Below are 16778 nucleotides of genomic sequence, written 5' to 3' on the forward strand. Positions count from 1 at the left end.
TTTGGTTCAAAGATTATGCTTGTGGGAATCGCTTTCTTCGCTGTCTACCTCCAGGTTTATCCATTCTGGTTTTGGGAGTCGTCGTCAGAGACCTCTAACCAGTGCACTGTACATTACGAGAACTCGCTTTACTTCAGTGCATTTTTAAAGTTCGACATGTTTTTAGACATTATAGTACAGGTAGCATTCATTGCACTGGGCGTGGGTTATGGGCTTTTCTGTCAAAAATGCGCCAGAACTAAACAGGCAACTTCCATTTGTGAATCCACGCCTTCACTCCCAGCCCACGCAAGAAACACGTATACTGACATCTATGGTGTATATTTTCGTCAAATCTTTTTAGTATTTCTTGTATCAGTGGTGTTTTTCAGTTTGCCAACCAGTGCTTTTGTGCTGGCTAGGTTATGCTTCCCCACTATTGAATTGCATACCTGGTCGGACTTGATAGGGTTACTATTCTACGTGCACTTCGCTGTCAAACCCTTAGGGTATATAACTTTGTCGACTGAATTTCGAGACATAATTAAAATGGCCATACAAACCTTTGCACGAAAAATACACTTTCTTTGGAATGTTGATAAAAGCTATGTCGGTGAAGAATCTGAAAGATTACACAGCAATAAATAAAATCCTCTTCTTTTTAAGCTTGAGAGGCCTCCGTGGCTCAGTTGGTTATCGCGCTAGCACAGCGTAATGACCCAGGAGTCTCTCACCAATGCGCTCGCTGTGAGTTGAAACCCAGCTAATGCTGGCTTCCTCTCCGGCCGTACGCGGGAAGATCTGTCAGCAACCTGCGGATGGTGGTGGGTATCCCCCGGGCTGTGCCCGGTTTCCACCCACCATAATTCTGGCCGCCGTCGTATAAGTGAAATATTCTTGAGTACGGCGTAAATCATCAATCAAATAAATAATAAGTAAATAACTTTTTAAGGTCTTATGCCTGCCTCCTAAAATATGCTTAGCGAATCCTAGCGAATTGTACTTTAAAAGATCAAGTTTTATATTCATCAATGGTGAAAACGTTTTGTCATGGATTTAGAGTAGACATGGAGAAAATACGTCACTGCTTTGTGCAAAATAGTTTAATTATTGTTGTTTGCGACGCTCTGTATTGTAATGTTATCAATAAAGAGGATCATTTGAATGGGAGGCTTGGGAATGAACGATTTTTACCAATAAATGTTTTAGGATTGAAGACTCACTGGTTGTGTTATAGATAAATACTTTTATCGATATCAGTAAATAGTCGTACTTATCGATATCTACAAAAGAATTAATGATGTGAATGGATGAAGTATTAATATAGATACATGAAGTAAAAAACGAATTCTTGAGGATGGCGTGTTCTCGAAGGCGGCGCTCCCACTGCAGTTCGGTCATTACCCAATGAGATCGCCTTTTCTGATCCAGCGATTGTCGGTTCAACTGAAGCTTTTCATCAGTCTATTCGTCAAGTACCTGGTAAAAGAAGAAATTCTTTCAACTGTTGCAACTTAAGCATTTAATTGGATTGGAACAACTCCACCATGGATCCATTCTTGAATTTAAGTAAGTGGCACATTTAATTGTCACTTTAAATACCCAGTATGTCTTATTATTGCGCCTTCGCCTGCTCGCTCGTGCTCTCCCGCGCACGCGCTGTGAACAGAATACATCCATCTGGTTTGTTGATAAGCAAGCATACAAGTGTCTGCTACGCGAGCAAAGCTAACCCAGTGTGTTCAATATATTGACATAGTTGCTTGCGTTGCTGTAGTTCAGTGTACTTTAATATATTTTTGAACTGGCATTGGTATTTGTATAAAATCTATATTTAATGTGGTTTTCACCTTTATCTGTCATGTCATGTTTTTCGGTGGTTATGAAAAAATGACAATGTTTTGTTCTGAATTTGAATTTTATTGTTGTATGGTCAAAAGCCATGAGTGTTTCCGAACTCTGGCATGTTCTCGCCACTGTATGGCAGACATACTGCCAGTTTAACGTTTAAATTGCCTTTTGTTATTGTGCATATTGTATTTCTAACATCTTGTGACTTACTCTTGGTGAATAAACAAAACGCATATTAATAAAAGTGAATTATGTATTACATAAGACGTAAAGCTATAAATATCAATCAATTCTTTGTATGTTTTTGACGATTAGTTGTACTTGTAGATATGAGTTGTAATAAATGGCGTATTACTTCTAAAATCAAATCTTTTTTCTCTTTGCCTCGTGGTCTACGAACATCAGAAAGTCATCTGAAAATTGTGGACTGCAGTGAATCTTGAAGACTCCCGTCACCCCTACACCCCCCCCCCCCCCACCACCACCACCACCACCACTGTCCTTAGAGAGTCGGACGTCCGTATATTACATTTAGTCCATGAAAGAACGTTTTAAGTCGATAATCACCTGTTCATATTCTGAAAATTCACAAAGTGTGTGTAAGAAATAAATAAATAAAATAAATGAACCATGTAACATGTCAGAGAGAAGCTTTCCGATGATGCAAAAATATTCTAGGCGTGTTATGTGCAGTTGGGTGGGGGCGTGGGCAAATTAATATTTAAATGAAAATTAGCGATATCGATAAATCCTTCATCCATATCAGTAAATTAAACAGCTATTTCAATAAATACATTAGCGATATTAATAAATACTTATCAATGTCGATAGACATTTACCGATATTAATAAATATGTATCGATACAGCTAAATCATTCATCGTTACTGCATTGATCGATATCGATAAATCATTTACTGACATTGATAAATCATGTATCGATATAAATAAATGTCAGCGATTTTATCGATAAAATTAATAATCGATAAAATTCAGTAGTGATATCGATAATTATTTATCGATATCGCTAATTCATTCATTGATATCCACTATATGTAAACTATACCATTATCATACACTCAGAAGAATCTAAGCGTGAATGCCGACTTTTGTGTACACTCATAGGCCACGAAAGAATTGTTCCTAGACGACCATATCCACACTCATGTCCACAATAGCCTTAAGCACCATATACCAGATCCCAAACGTGTATGGAATTAATTATAATATAAATCGCAATTTTAGGTGGTAATATGTAAGAGAGAAGCTAACGGCAGTTTCCAGCGATACGGGAGAGACAGGCGATAGTCTATGCATGACTTATCCAATTTAAATCTCGGACTTGTTTTTCCTTGAAAACTGTCCAGAGCGAATATAAAATACATATACATGTAAGTGTCTGAGTCAGGTTCCGGGAGCATATTCCCATTTTGACAGCAGCTCACGTAATTGGTACCCTAACACAGTTTTTTTTACACCCCATGAACAAAGATCGGTTAGACAGGGTTATCAATTAATATCATAATCTAAGGCAGATATTCCTAGGTCACATTTTCAGCTCCAACTTGGAAAGTCTCTTGACCTTAATAAAAACATGTTAAATCGGCAGAGACGACTACAGTAATAGAAGACTGCAGAAAACATGACGACCACGACCACCGCAGGGTCCTGGCAGACATTCCCACGTACGGCCGGAGAGGAAACCAGCATGAGCTGGACTTGAACTCACAGAAACCGCATTGGTGAGAGGCTCCTGGGTCATTACGCTGCGCTAGCGCGATAACCAACTGAGCCATGGAGGCCCCTCAAGCTTAAAAAGAAGAGGATTTTATTTATTGCTGTGTAATCTTTCAGATTCTTCACCAACATAGCTTTCATCAACATTCCACAGAGAGTGCATTTTTAGTGCAAAGTTTTGTATATACTGTCATAGTATAAGACAGCACCTGATTGTTGTATTTAGGAAGACTAGTTTCTTAAACCGCCATTAAATATTTATTGGATTTTTCCAACCCAATAAGTTATTTTGACAGCGCTCCAACACGTCCCTGTTATCGAGAGAAGTGACGCCACCTGTACTCTAAAGGCTGGTATGAATCGAGACCGACATCTTGGGAAATTAATCCAATCAAACGCGCTGTAATTCCATTGCGCGGTCTAGGATGTGAGGTTGCCTTCACCCATCCACTCCATGAAGTGATAGCTCATAACACCTATCAACTCCACAAGACATCATTCTGAGATTGTTTATAACAATTTATTTACGTGTACATTATCGTGTATACGGGGCTATTCTCACACAGTGTTGTGGTATAGGTGTTTGCTATTTAGCCTACTGACCATCACAGATACAAGAACAGTTGATTTAACGATTTAACAAATTATGTCGGACGGTAGTTTATAGTGTTGCAGCCCAAACCGCATTCAATTCCCAATTAGGCCTCATGTGTTTAGTCAAGCTGTTCAAATATACGAATATATATGTACGGTGAAACATTGTTCATTTCATGCTTAGCAAGCAGTTTTAAACAACAAAAATCAGAGGTAGAGAAAAATAGATCTTCGTTAAGAAATAATTGTTTTCTCTGAATTTACATATAAATTATAAATTATAAATATTATAAATAATTGATTTTTTCATGAAGATTTTTGATTTTGATTAATTATCTTTCTATTTCACTTTTTTTGAAAAAAAAAAAACAGTAAAGCAGATTCAGCAAGAAAGCTGATGTTACAATCCACCACAGCTACACTTTGGATATAAAGGAAGGAGTTGATACAATTCTTGACTCATAAACAGTAACCATGCAGTTTATCTCTCTGGCGCTGATTTAATGGTAATTGAACACAGCTATTCTTCTAAGCTTTGATAAGAATATCAACTTATCTCTCCTGACGGTCCACGCATGCCCCCTAGCCTGCCTTTAGATTTAGACTACACGAACATTATTGTATGACTTACAGTTTTATTCGAATCGCACGAACACCATACTGGCAAATATATTTTGCTTCAGAATCAGCCCCGAAAATATTCATTTAGTGCTTAAAATAGCGAAACTGATTATAACGAACCAGCCACAGTTGACAAGCGTTGGCCTGTGTCATTAACCGAACTTGGGCTTAGATTTATTTTCATGTTTTAAAAATTTAAAATGAATCCTAGTGTTGCACAAGCCTACTACAATGCTGTAAACAGCCCCTAGTGGGAAAAGTCGCCCCGTAAGAGACGGTGACCTGAACTAGGAATGCCCACTGCATCTGCAAGCAAACTGGGACGCGGGTGAACTCTCCGGCGGTAGCCATACATTCTACCGTATATTGCAACTGAGGTTTCCGAGACGAATCCGCAGATATTGAGCCGGTGATCGCTGTGAATGGTAGTAGACTTACTGTACTAAAAAGGTTATTTTACTTATCGAGAGGTTGATCTAGAGTTTGATCAAGAGTTTTACGCAATAGGGGCCAAGCCAAGAATATTGCGCTTATGTTGTCTATACACGGTCGGTTACTTATATTGCTGCAATACTGATAATACTGCGATTAGTCAGAATACATTCATTCATTCGGTTGAAAGACCTTCACAAATGACAATTTTCATGTGGCTTTTATCAACTTACAATGGAATTGCTTGCAGAACAAATAATACAGGCGCCATTCACAAACATAAGGATCATAATAACAATAATTACATAGCAGTTTGAGGGAACTGAATATTATACTATTCCGGATTCTCTCCTATATACAAACAATCTATTATTTATTCCACTGGCATTTTACTCCATTCTCAGGAATATTTCACTTATAAGGCTGCAGCCCAGTATTATGGCGTTAGGAAACCGGGTAGAGCCCGAAGAAGGGTGGGGAGACGTACGAGCACCCGCGGATTGCTAGCCACCTCGGCCAAGGGGGAACAAAATAAACAATTTTTGTGTGTGCTTTTCTAACCTGTAAAGATATTTTCACATGTTTGTTTCGGGGCCTCCATGGCTCATTTGATCAGCGCGCCAGCCCAGCGTTATGACCCAGGAGTCTCTCACCAATGCGGTCGCTGTGAGTTCAAGTCCAGCTCATGTTGGCTTCCTCTCCAGCCGTACGTGGGAAGGTCTTCCAGCAACCTGCGGTTGGTCGTGGGTTGTCCCCGGGCTCTGTCCGGTTTCCTCCCACCATAATGCTGTCCGCTGTTGTATAAGTGAGTACGGCGTAAAACATCAATCAAATAAATAAATAAAAACAATAAATAATAGATTAAGAGGAATAACGATTTTTAAATGGATTTATGGATAGTAGGCCTACTACTGGATTTTGTTTGTTTACTGTTTATATATTTCTTCGCAGCGCCTTGCTCTGTGGTTTACAGCTTTTAATTAGATTCAGGTTTAAATCCTCTGAGTCAGTGTGGAATATGCTTTTTCTGTATTTGCCTCCAAGGGGACACAACTGTGAGTAGCAAAATAACAAAAAAAGCGAAGTTCCGCTCTAATTATGCCTGGGCGCACACTCGACAAACTATTGACAATGCTACGGTGTGGGACGAGACCGGAAAAGGTCACCAGCCGTAACCCTGGCAGTGTACACGGGATTTAAACTTTAGGCGGTAGTTTTCCCAAGTCATACATGTATAACCTACCGATTATTTCAGGGTGAGAGGACCGGCCGACAAGAAAAGTGGGGCACTTAGACAAGCGAGGGGAGAAAGGGGTTGTGCGTGTGGACAGATCAGAGCTGTTAGCAACGTAACATGTGAGTCGTGACTGGTGTCTTCCGCTGTTAACTCGAGATATATGCGTCTGTCCAAGATACACCTGCCTATCTTAAATCGCATGTGTTATTAGTGTTCCTTGCATATCCTATGAGTATACAAAGCCTATCGCTTCCAAAATTTTCAGTTATTCCCAGGCCATAAAGGAGTTCGATTTGGCGACGTATACTTCTGACGGCTATAACTGTGATTGTGAATCCTCAGTTTTTACCTACGACAAATGTAAACATGTCCTGACTGGTGACCTTAATATTATTAAGAATCATGATCTAAGGAATCTCTTTGTGAGGGGTCCTAAGTATAGAGAAAAGAGAAATGTCAACATTCTATCAAACCCAAAAAAAAATATCATCTCGGCAGTTGAGGAGCATGTTAAAAAATGGTCAAAACGGGAGAAAGTGGATTCTTCGGTACTTAACGATTGGCTTGAGATTGTCAAAAAGAAGGTTAGTTTAACTATACACCGCCTAGACATTGATACTCTACCTAAAGTTAAACAGGTTCAGAAGGATCCCACTGTCCAAGAAAAACTCACTGACCTTCATAGTAAATTTGTCATCACTGTAGCAGACAAGGCTCCTAATAATGTCATCTTTATTTGCAAGAATTATTACTACCAAATTCTTGTTCAAGAGCTATGTGCATCTAAAATGACATCCACGTATTCTGCTACTACATGTACTCTGGAGGAACTGTTTAACAAACACAAAACCTTTCTTAAAGAAAGGCACATAAATATACCTACCCGTCATACAGAAATACCACAACTTTACTGGATTCCTAAAATGCATAAATCCCCATACAAGGCTCGATTTATTGCGGGTTCAAGAAGCTGTACTACCAAACTCTTGTCAACCCTACTTACGAGAGCGTTACAAGAAGTAAAGTCATTTAGGAATAAGTATTGTTGTGCAATAACAAAAAATTCAGGTGTCAACTGCATGTGGATTCTTAACAACTCCAAGCGTCTTCCAGAAGAACTTGATGCTCATATGCATATACCGTACAAACATGTATCCACATGGGATTTCTCTACTTTCTATACTACGATTCCTCACAAAGATCTTACTGAAAGAATATCGTCGTTAATTGTCTCGGTATTTACTAAAACAGGTCACCGTTACATTAACGTCAGAAGCAATAAGGCTTTCTTTAGTTCTACTCTTTATAAAGGTTACAACTCATGGGATGTTACATTATTTATTGAACTACTTGAATTTCTCATTAATAACATCTATGTGAAATTCGGAGATACCATTTACCAACAGTGCATAGGTATTCCAGTGGGTACCAGTTGTGCGCCTCTTTTGGCTTACCTATACCTGTTTTCATATGAATACGACTATATGCAGAAATTACTTAAAAGTAATATATTTAAAGCTCGATCCTTTTCATTTACCAAGCGGTATATTGATGATCTACTGGCGTTAAATAATCCCCATATTGCTGAAGCGGTGAAGGAAATCTATCCGCCTTCATTGAATTTAAAGGAGACAACAGATAGTCCTGATGGTACATCTTATTTGGATATATATCTGTACACAGACGAACAAGGTCTCCTTTCACGCCGCCTTTACCACAAAAGGGATAATTTCAATTTTGATATTGTAAATTATCCTTATTTAGATAGCAATATACCAAAGGGTCCTGCATATGGCGTATACATATCTCGCTTTGTAGCATTTGTCAGATCTTGCGTTAATCGTGATGACTTTAATCTGCGTAACAAGTTGCTAGTTCAAAAACTAGTTTGTCAAGGATACTCCATCAAACGTCTTCATTCTAGGTTTCTCAAATTTTACAATGAGTATAACACTCTCGTTGGCAGGTATGGACAGAGAGTTCAGAATCTCTGGCGATCCGTATTGTGATTAACCACATAGACGGAGCTGTTTATCCCTATGTGCATATCTATCACATACATGGTATTTAACAACATAGATGACGCTGGTTGCCCAGTGTAACCGTCTATCTTGTATGTCATGTGTAACATCATAGATGGCGCCTCTTGTAGTATGAGATCTTTACATATTAACGGGGAAGACGTACTCGTCCGTTACTTTTGAATCGCAATCTGATCGGTTAGGGTCTGTAACGCTCGTCATTTTCAAACTGTATCTAATACCGCTTAACCTGGGGTTAGGGGCCGTAAAGGTAACCATGCTCCGTACATCGGCATGATACCTTTATGAACAGTTGCAATTAAAGCGCAACTGAGATACTTGTTTAATTGTTATTTAATTGAATTTGAGCTTTGATATAGAAATCATGCCTGGAATATTCATTGTCTGCCTGGCATCATTGAAAACTGATGACCGCTTCTCTCTTGTGTGTTACCGGCTTTATTTCTCATTTGTATAATTTCTTACATACCTTTGTCTTTGGGAGTCAGTGTTATTCGTTGTTTTGGAAATGGATCTTGCGATTATCGACTCGGAACGCCCTTTACGGACTACGAATGGTATATGAATGTCGGACTTGACGCTTATATTCCTAATGTAGTCAAGGTTTATTTGAGTGAATAGAAGATCAAGGACGTTAAGACCGCCAACAGTTTGGCTGATGAATATGAGTTAAATCACACGACTAATGGGCAATAATATCAGCCTAAATTTCAGAAGAAATGGAATTCCGTTAAAAAAAATCTTCAAATTTTAGCACTGACAAGCAGACCGGTGAGCAGCATAGGTGAAAGGTGGGTTTTTCTTCTGACAAGAAAACTTTCCAGTACAAACCTCATGATGTAAGTCCACCTTCTTGCCGTTAATCAAGAGCTTAGGACACCTATTATCCGCATGCCCAGAAAAGGAAAAAGGAGTGAATGTCAGTAGCTTTTGTTAACTCTAGTTGTATACCAGTGAGGCCACAAGTAGTGATAGGTCAGCGGGTAATATAAATTTGTCTGAAACTTTCATGATATTGATGGTGTAGAGGGTAGTTAGGAATTAGACCAACATGTGTTCTGTCGATCTGCTGTGGTTAAACAACAACAGTCAGATCCTGAGTCAACGGAATTTATCTGCTTTATCTTGGAAAGGAATAGCTGATGTACCTGTTGGTTATTACAAGGAGGATAAGCTGTTCAGAACAAAGTGTAGACCCATGATGGATTAACTACTGATTATTGAGTAATTTTTAATCAAGTTGTCATACCTCTAAGGTGCAGTTCGTGCTAATTTGAAGACCTCTACGGAGAAAATGAAACTATGCTACGACAAGAAAGCTAAGTCAAGAAATTTTTCTCCTGGGGATCAGGTTCTAGCTTTGTTGTCCCTACCTCAGGAACGTATTATGGCAAAGTTTAGTGGGCTATACCAGGTGCTGAAGAAAGTTAACGATGTTAACTACATTATAAGCACACCTGGTCAAAGGAAAAGAGTATGTCACATAAATATGAACATGAAGTACATTTCCCGTGATGCAAGTCAGGCAGTGGCTGTCGCTAGCACTGTAGTAAATCCGGTAGAGGAGAGTGGTGAGTTGTGTACTATAGGTACAAAGCCCAAATAGACACATAACATTTAAGTTGATTTCTTAGATCATCTGTACTCCATTGTCTTTACGTGTGTGATTACGAACTTTGTGTGATTACGCACATTTCATCCCAGTTTATCCTGAAAGTGCTTGATCGACTGCTCGGCATTACGGACACTACTGTCAGCCCGTCCGTCTTGAGAAGGAGATGCCAGCGTCCAAATTCGGATGGAATATTCCGGCTTCCAAAGGAGAGTCAGTCCACGTAAATATAAACTTTACAGTTAAGATGAATTCCCCTATAGAAGGATGACAGTCCGATAAATGACAAGCTGTAGTGGACATGGCACGCGGACGATGTTTATCACCACTGCCTGTGAACGTATAGCTCTCCGGGCGGAAGGGTTCACAGTAGTGCCCGTGATGCCGAGCTGGCGTTGTATGTTTAGCCGCAAGCTCATAAAATGCTGCATACAGAAAATGGAGTACAAATGACCAATGTCGAATGGCGTGAAAGCCGATATCTCCAAACCCAGCAAAATCATTCATAATAAATGAATGCGAGCTTCACAGCTCCGTCGCGCATATTTACCAGACTAACGATCGGAAAATTCTGGATGGTTTTGATTGTAAACATGTTTACAAAACCGATGCATATTTCCAGAATGTATACTCTATGTAGCATGACGCTAAACTCATAAACACCGAAGCCTCGAGGACACTCGACTGAATTACAGTGCAGGCTATAACGTACACAGCGGGGAAAAATGTTGACGAGACACTTAACCAAAAAATATATATAATACAATATTTACACAGGGGATTCGTAACACGTATTACGTCTAAAATGAAATCTTTTTCCTATTTACTTCGTGGTCTACATGGCCCAGTTGTTCAAAACTGGTTTAAGATTTAATACCAGGTTTAACCTTAAGCCATGTATTCAGTTTTTTATTTGGGCTAAAACAAATTGTGTAACACTATATTAAATGTGAACTAAAACTATATCGATCGATATCGGTAATTCATTTATCGATATCGATAAATCATTTATCGATAAATCATTTGTCAACGATTTTATCCATATCGTTAATTTATTTATTGGAGCCTCCGTGGACGAGGTGGATAGCGTGCCAGCGCGGCGCAATGACCCAGGGTCCTTTCACGAATCTGGTCGCTATGAGATCCAGATCATGCTGGCTTCCTCCCCGTTCGTTCTCGTCAGTTATGGAACGGCGGTCAGCATTATGGTGGGAGAAAACCGTGGAAAGCTCAGGGAAACCCATGACCTTCAGTATGTCAGTATGAACTCCTTGAACATTCCGCCGCGCTGGCATGCTAACTATAGAGGTCACGGAAGCTTCTTTGTGCCCTCTGTTTCTAACCTCTACTTTATCTCGTTCATATCAAGATCAGTTCTGAATCATCTGGTTCTAAACTTTACATTGCTGCCTTCTTGCCACTCCAAGTCGAAGACTTACGGTCAGCCCTCAAATAATAATAAATGAAGAACAGTGGAGTAGCCGTCAGGTACAAAACCACCAGTGCCCACCATATTCGAACAACTTGTTTTTTCTGGGTATTTTATAACGAAGGCTGCACCATCGAAGGCAAAGTAAAAATATGACTGATACATAAGGGTGTCCATTTTTTTTCGTTTCACCCTAAGCTGACTCCATTATTTGTTATCACTACCTACGAGCTTCATCACAATACCCCTCACGCACAATGGTTAGACCTGTTAATTCAAAGCACATGCTTACTTTATTGGTATAAATATTTGAGCTATGTCCCAGAATTGCTAGTCTACTTTTACGGCAAGCAAGACAACAATTAAACCATAATACATTCCTGTTTTCATCCTTCATTATATTAGATACGAAATATCAGTTCCAGACAAGGTAAGTTTTTATTTTAGCTTTACCACTGACTCTTCCGAGGCCATGACTTGTTAATGAAGTCAAAAGCCTTTATTGTTATGCTGTGTCTTTCTACCTACCTGTAGGATTCCAGTACACGCCATTATAGCATTTATTTACGCTTATTTTGAAAGTGAAGTTTAAGGAATCGAATTGTAATGCAAGGTATGAAATATTTTCTTGTTCAAAACGCTATACTTATGTAGTATCTATCCAACTGTCGGAAAAGATTTAAAAGCGCTAATTGTTTAATGTAAAATAAGTCTTGCCGGTCATGTAAAACCGGCAAATCCAATCTCTGCTTAAGTTTCGTATACATGACCTGTTTCCTATTTTTGTAAGAACTCTTATTGTAAAATGAAGTTAAATATATCCGGGTGGACAGAGAAAAAAACCACACTTGCCGAACACCCGGATAACTGTAATTAGGGATTAGGGCTTTCGATCTTAACCGCAGCAGATGCTAAATTGTAATATTTACTCATTTCTTTGTTTTCATGGGCAAGTTTTCAAGTAAATTATCAGACAGACGTGAAGCTCGCTTGTGATGGAAGCCCTCAATTCTAGCCTCAGAAACAATGGGTTTGGTGGAACGAACGATTCGTCGGCTGGATCAGCCCATATAACAACATTTAGCGATAGATTATATACTTACGCCTTACCAATAACTGCTGCAGTAGGTATTGTCTTGAATATTGCATTGCTTGCCTCCCTTCGGGCCTCATCTCTAGGGTGCAAAATAACTGGTATATACGTTAAAGCAATCGCAGTTTCGGATTTAGGCTTTCTGGTATTCGCGTTGTTTCCCTGGGTACAGATGATTTTTCAAATCAACGTTTACCACAGTGTCGGCTTTTGTCAGCTTGTGAACTTCGCCATGACGGTTTTCCCGTCTTTATCTCTTTTCTTTATTCTCTCGTTTGCCATTAACGGTGTCATTTGGAAGACTCGCCCTTGGTTAAGGCAGCACTTACCGGAAGTGCTTGGTTCAAGGGTCATACTTGTGGGAATCGCTTTCTTCACTGTCTACCTCCAGGTTTATAACTGGTGGTTTTGGGAGTCATCGGCAGGGACCTCTAACCAGTGCACAGTACATTACAAAAACTTCCCTAAGTTTTGTGCATTTGTAAAGTTCGATATGTTTAAAGACATTGTGGTACAGGTCACAATTATTGCAGTGGGTGTGGGCTATGGGCTTGCAGGTCGAACATGTACCATCACTGAAGCGGCAACTTCCATTTCTACCACGATTTCACTTTCAGCCCACTCAAGGAATACTGACATTTACGGTTTGAATTTTTGGCGAATATTTTTAGTGTTCGTACTATCCGTGGTATTTTCCAGTTTACCAAGCAATGTGTTTCTGCTCCTTACCCTTTACTTTAACACAACTGATGTAGGCATCTGGTCTCCTTTGATAGGCATTTTGTTCTATATTTATTTCGCTGTCAAACCTTTAGGGTACATAACTGTGTCGAATGAATATCGAAACATAACCAAAATGTTCACAAACAACTTCGTACGAAGAGTATGTTCGCTATGTAGTTTTGAAATCAACGGTGGCCATGAAGTGTGAAAGGTAAAACTGTTCTATTGAAGTGAGACAGGGGGCCTCCGTGGCTCAGTTGGTTAGCGCGCTAGCCCAGCGTAATAACCCAGGAGTCTCTCACCAATGCGGTCACTGTGAGTTCAATTCCTGGCTTCTTCTCCGGCCCTACGTGGGAAGGTCTGCCAGCAACCTGCGCATTGTCGTGGGTTTCCCCCGGGCTCTGCCCGGTTTTCACTACCATAATGCTGTCCGCCGTCGTATAAGTGAAATATTCTTCAGTACGGCTTAGAACACCAATCAAATAAATACGGTGAGACTGTCTTAATCGGAAAATATCTCTGTTCAGGAATGTTTGAATTAGCGAATTACACACTAAATTCTTTAGTGTCAGCATCTTTATTATCATGAGAACTTTTTGTTTCATTCATGTATTCAGACGTGAACTGGTGAGATGTGTCAAAATATTTGAGGCATTGTTGCTTGCAACGCTTTGTAATGCGAGTATGACTTCATTGAGGATTTGGGAAATGAAAGATTGTTAATAAAAGTATTGATTAGGATTGAAGGGTAATTTTTGAAAGGCAAGTCCCTAACTAATGAAGTCGGCTTTTAGCATCCAGCCCTCGCCAGTCCAACTGAAGATTTACGTCAGTCAGTTTGTCACTAATCTGCTAAAAGAAGGAATTCTTTCCTCTCTGAAGATCTTCACCAAAAGACTTTATTTTCGATTTGCATTTAACATACTCCACATCAATTTCCATTCTCGCCTTTTAGTCAGTTACACATTTATATGCTACTCTGCCCGTTTTCAACCCACCATAATGCTGGCTGCCGTCGTATAAGTGAAATATTCATCAGTACGGTGTAAAACACCAATCAAAAAAATCAAATCAAATTTATTTGCCACATTAAATTCCTCTTGTGCTCTTAATAGCAACTAACCTAGAGCTCTACAATGCCGGCGCAGTGAGCAGAATAGGTTGATCTGGCTTATACTTATACATAAGCCTCGAGGGAGACATATAGTCTCCGGCTGAGTAACATATTTTGGCAGCGCATGTAGCGATGCTGTGGTTCAGTGTATTTTGTGATATTGTTAAACATATGCGGATACTGTATACAAACTATAATTATTGAGGCTTTCCTTATTTGATGTCTGTTGTCCATCTGTTCTCATGTGAAAACCATGACTGTATCCTGGTTCTATTATGTTCTCACATGAAAGGTCATGATTGTTTCCTGGGTATAACATGTTCTCATGCGAAAAGCGATGATTTTTTCCTGCGTCTAACATTTTCTTATGTGAAATGCCATGATCGTTACCTGGTTTTAACTTGTTCTCATGTGAAAAGCCATGACTATATCCTGGTTCTAACATGTTCTCATGTGAAAAGTCATGATTCTTTCCTGGGTCTAACATGTTCTCATGTGAAAAGTCATGATTCTTTCCTGGATCTACCATGTTCTCATGTGTAAAGCCATGATTGTTTCCTCGGTCTAACATGTTCTTATGTGAAAAGCCATGATCGTTTCCTGGTTTTAACTTGTTCTCATGTGAAAGCCATGACTGTATCTTGGGTCTAACATATTCTCATGTGAAAGGTCATGAGTGTTTCCTAGGTCTAACATGTTCTCATGTGAAAAGCAATGATTGTTTCCTGCGTCTAACATGTTCTCATGTGAAAAGCCATGATTGTTTCCTGGGTCTAACAGGTTCTCATGTGAAAAGCCATGACTGTATCCTGGCTTTAACATGTTCTCATGTGAAAAGACAAGACTGTTTCTTGGCTCTAACATGTTCTCATGTGAAAAGCCAAGATTGTTTCCTGGGTCTAACAGGTTCTCATGTGAAAAGCCATGACTGTATCCTGGCTTTAACATGTTCTCATGTGAAAAGACAAGACTGTTTCTTGGCTCTAACCTGTTCTCAGGTGAAAAGCCAAGACTGTACCCTGGTTCAAACATGTTCTCAAGTGAAAGGTCACGATTGTTTCCTGGCTTTAACATGTTCTCATGTGAAAAGCCAAGACTGCTTCCTGGCTTTAACATGTTATCGCCATTATGTGGCTAACATATACCGCGGGTTTATCATTTACATGTTTTTTGTTACCGTCTATGTTGTCTTCTGACTGATTGTTGTTGAATAATACTCATCCTATAAGATGTCAAATTCCAAATATCATTCAAATCTGTTTGTTTTTGACAGTTAATTCCATTGGTTTTGTGCATGTGAACGATAATAAATAGCACATTACGTCTAAAATTCTGTTGGTTTCTGTTTTGAACCAAACTTCAGAATTTCATGTTAATATTAGACACACGTGGTGTAGGTTTTTGAGATTTCTCGTTTATTATTGCCGTTGTGACCTTGATTGTTGTTTTAAAATAACGCCATACACAGGAACATATCACTGATACTATGGTGGTCAGTTGCATAATGGAAGAAAACCGGAGTGTCCGGATAAACCAGGGATCTTTGGCAAGTTACTGACGAACTTTTCCACGTATCACGTACATTTACACCATGCTGGTGGAATGTATGATTGCGTGAATGGTCACCAAAGCGTCTTTCCACAAGCCCTGAGAGCACGAGGATCAAGGCCTTCATGTACAATTTCAAGTTACAAAATGTAGCAATTCGAACTGACATTCTGCAATTAGTATACTTAGAACTTCAATGGAATTTAGAACATTTAAATTTCCTTTTAATATCTAACACCACCGTGTTAACTGGTTGACAAAAGACGTCCTCGACTGGAAGATATTGTAGTTTTGACACCGAAACCAAAGTCGTTGACTCACTTCCATCATGGAATAATTTTTTTTGTTAATTTTCGAATGTTAAAATATATCTTAATGTACATATGTAAAACTTCTTGCATATAGGCTTGTAAAACTACATATTTCACTAATTTTCAAAAGCCGCAAGCAATGCGATAAATTGCTGATACAGAAAAGGGCGAGCACATCGAAGCTGTCGAAATAAATTGCCTATTTGCGATATTGATGTGGTTTTACATGGAGGTATAATATACTTTCATTGCATTGGTTTCCTGACAACACAGGTTCCAAAAAGTAAGCATGGGGCTGGGAATATGAGCGCGAGTTTTTTTCGGTGAGCGGAAATACGTAGTCTGAATAGCTGGCTAGCGGTTATACTAACAGAGCCAAAGAGTGCTTCCCAATAGCTTAGATAAAGCGGTGGTCCCAATGTCACGAAACTTCTGAAGTCAGTAAATTGGTTACATC

The sequence above is a fragment of the Liolophura sinensis genome, chromosome 11 (assembly GCF_032854445.1).
Source record: "Liolophura sinensis isolate JHLJ2023 chromosome 11, CUHK_Ljap_v2, whole genome shotgun sequence".
Classification (NCBI taxonomy): Eukaryota; Metazoa; Mollusca; class Polyplacophora; order Chitonida; family Chitonidae; genus Liolophura; species Liolophura sinensis.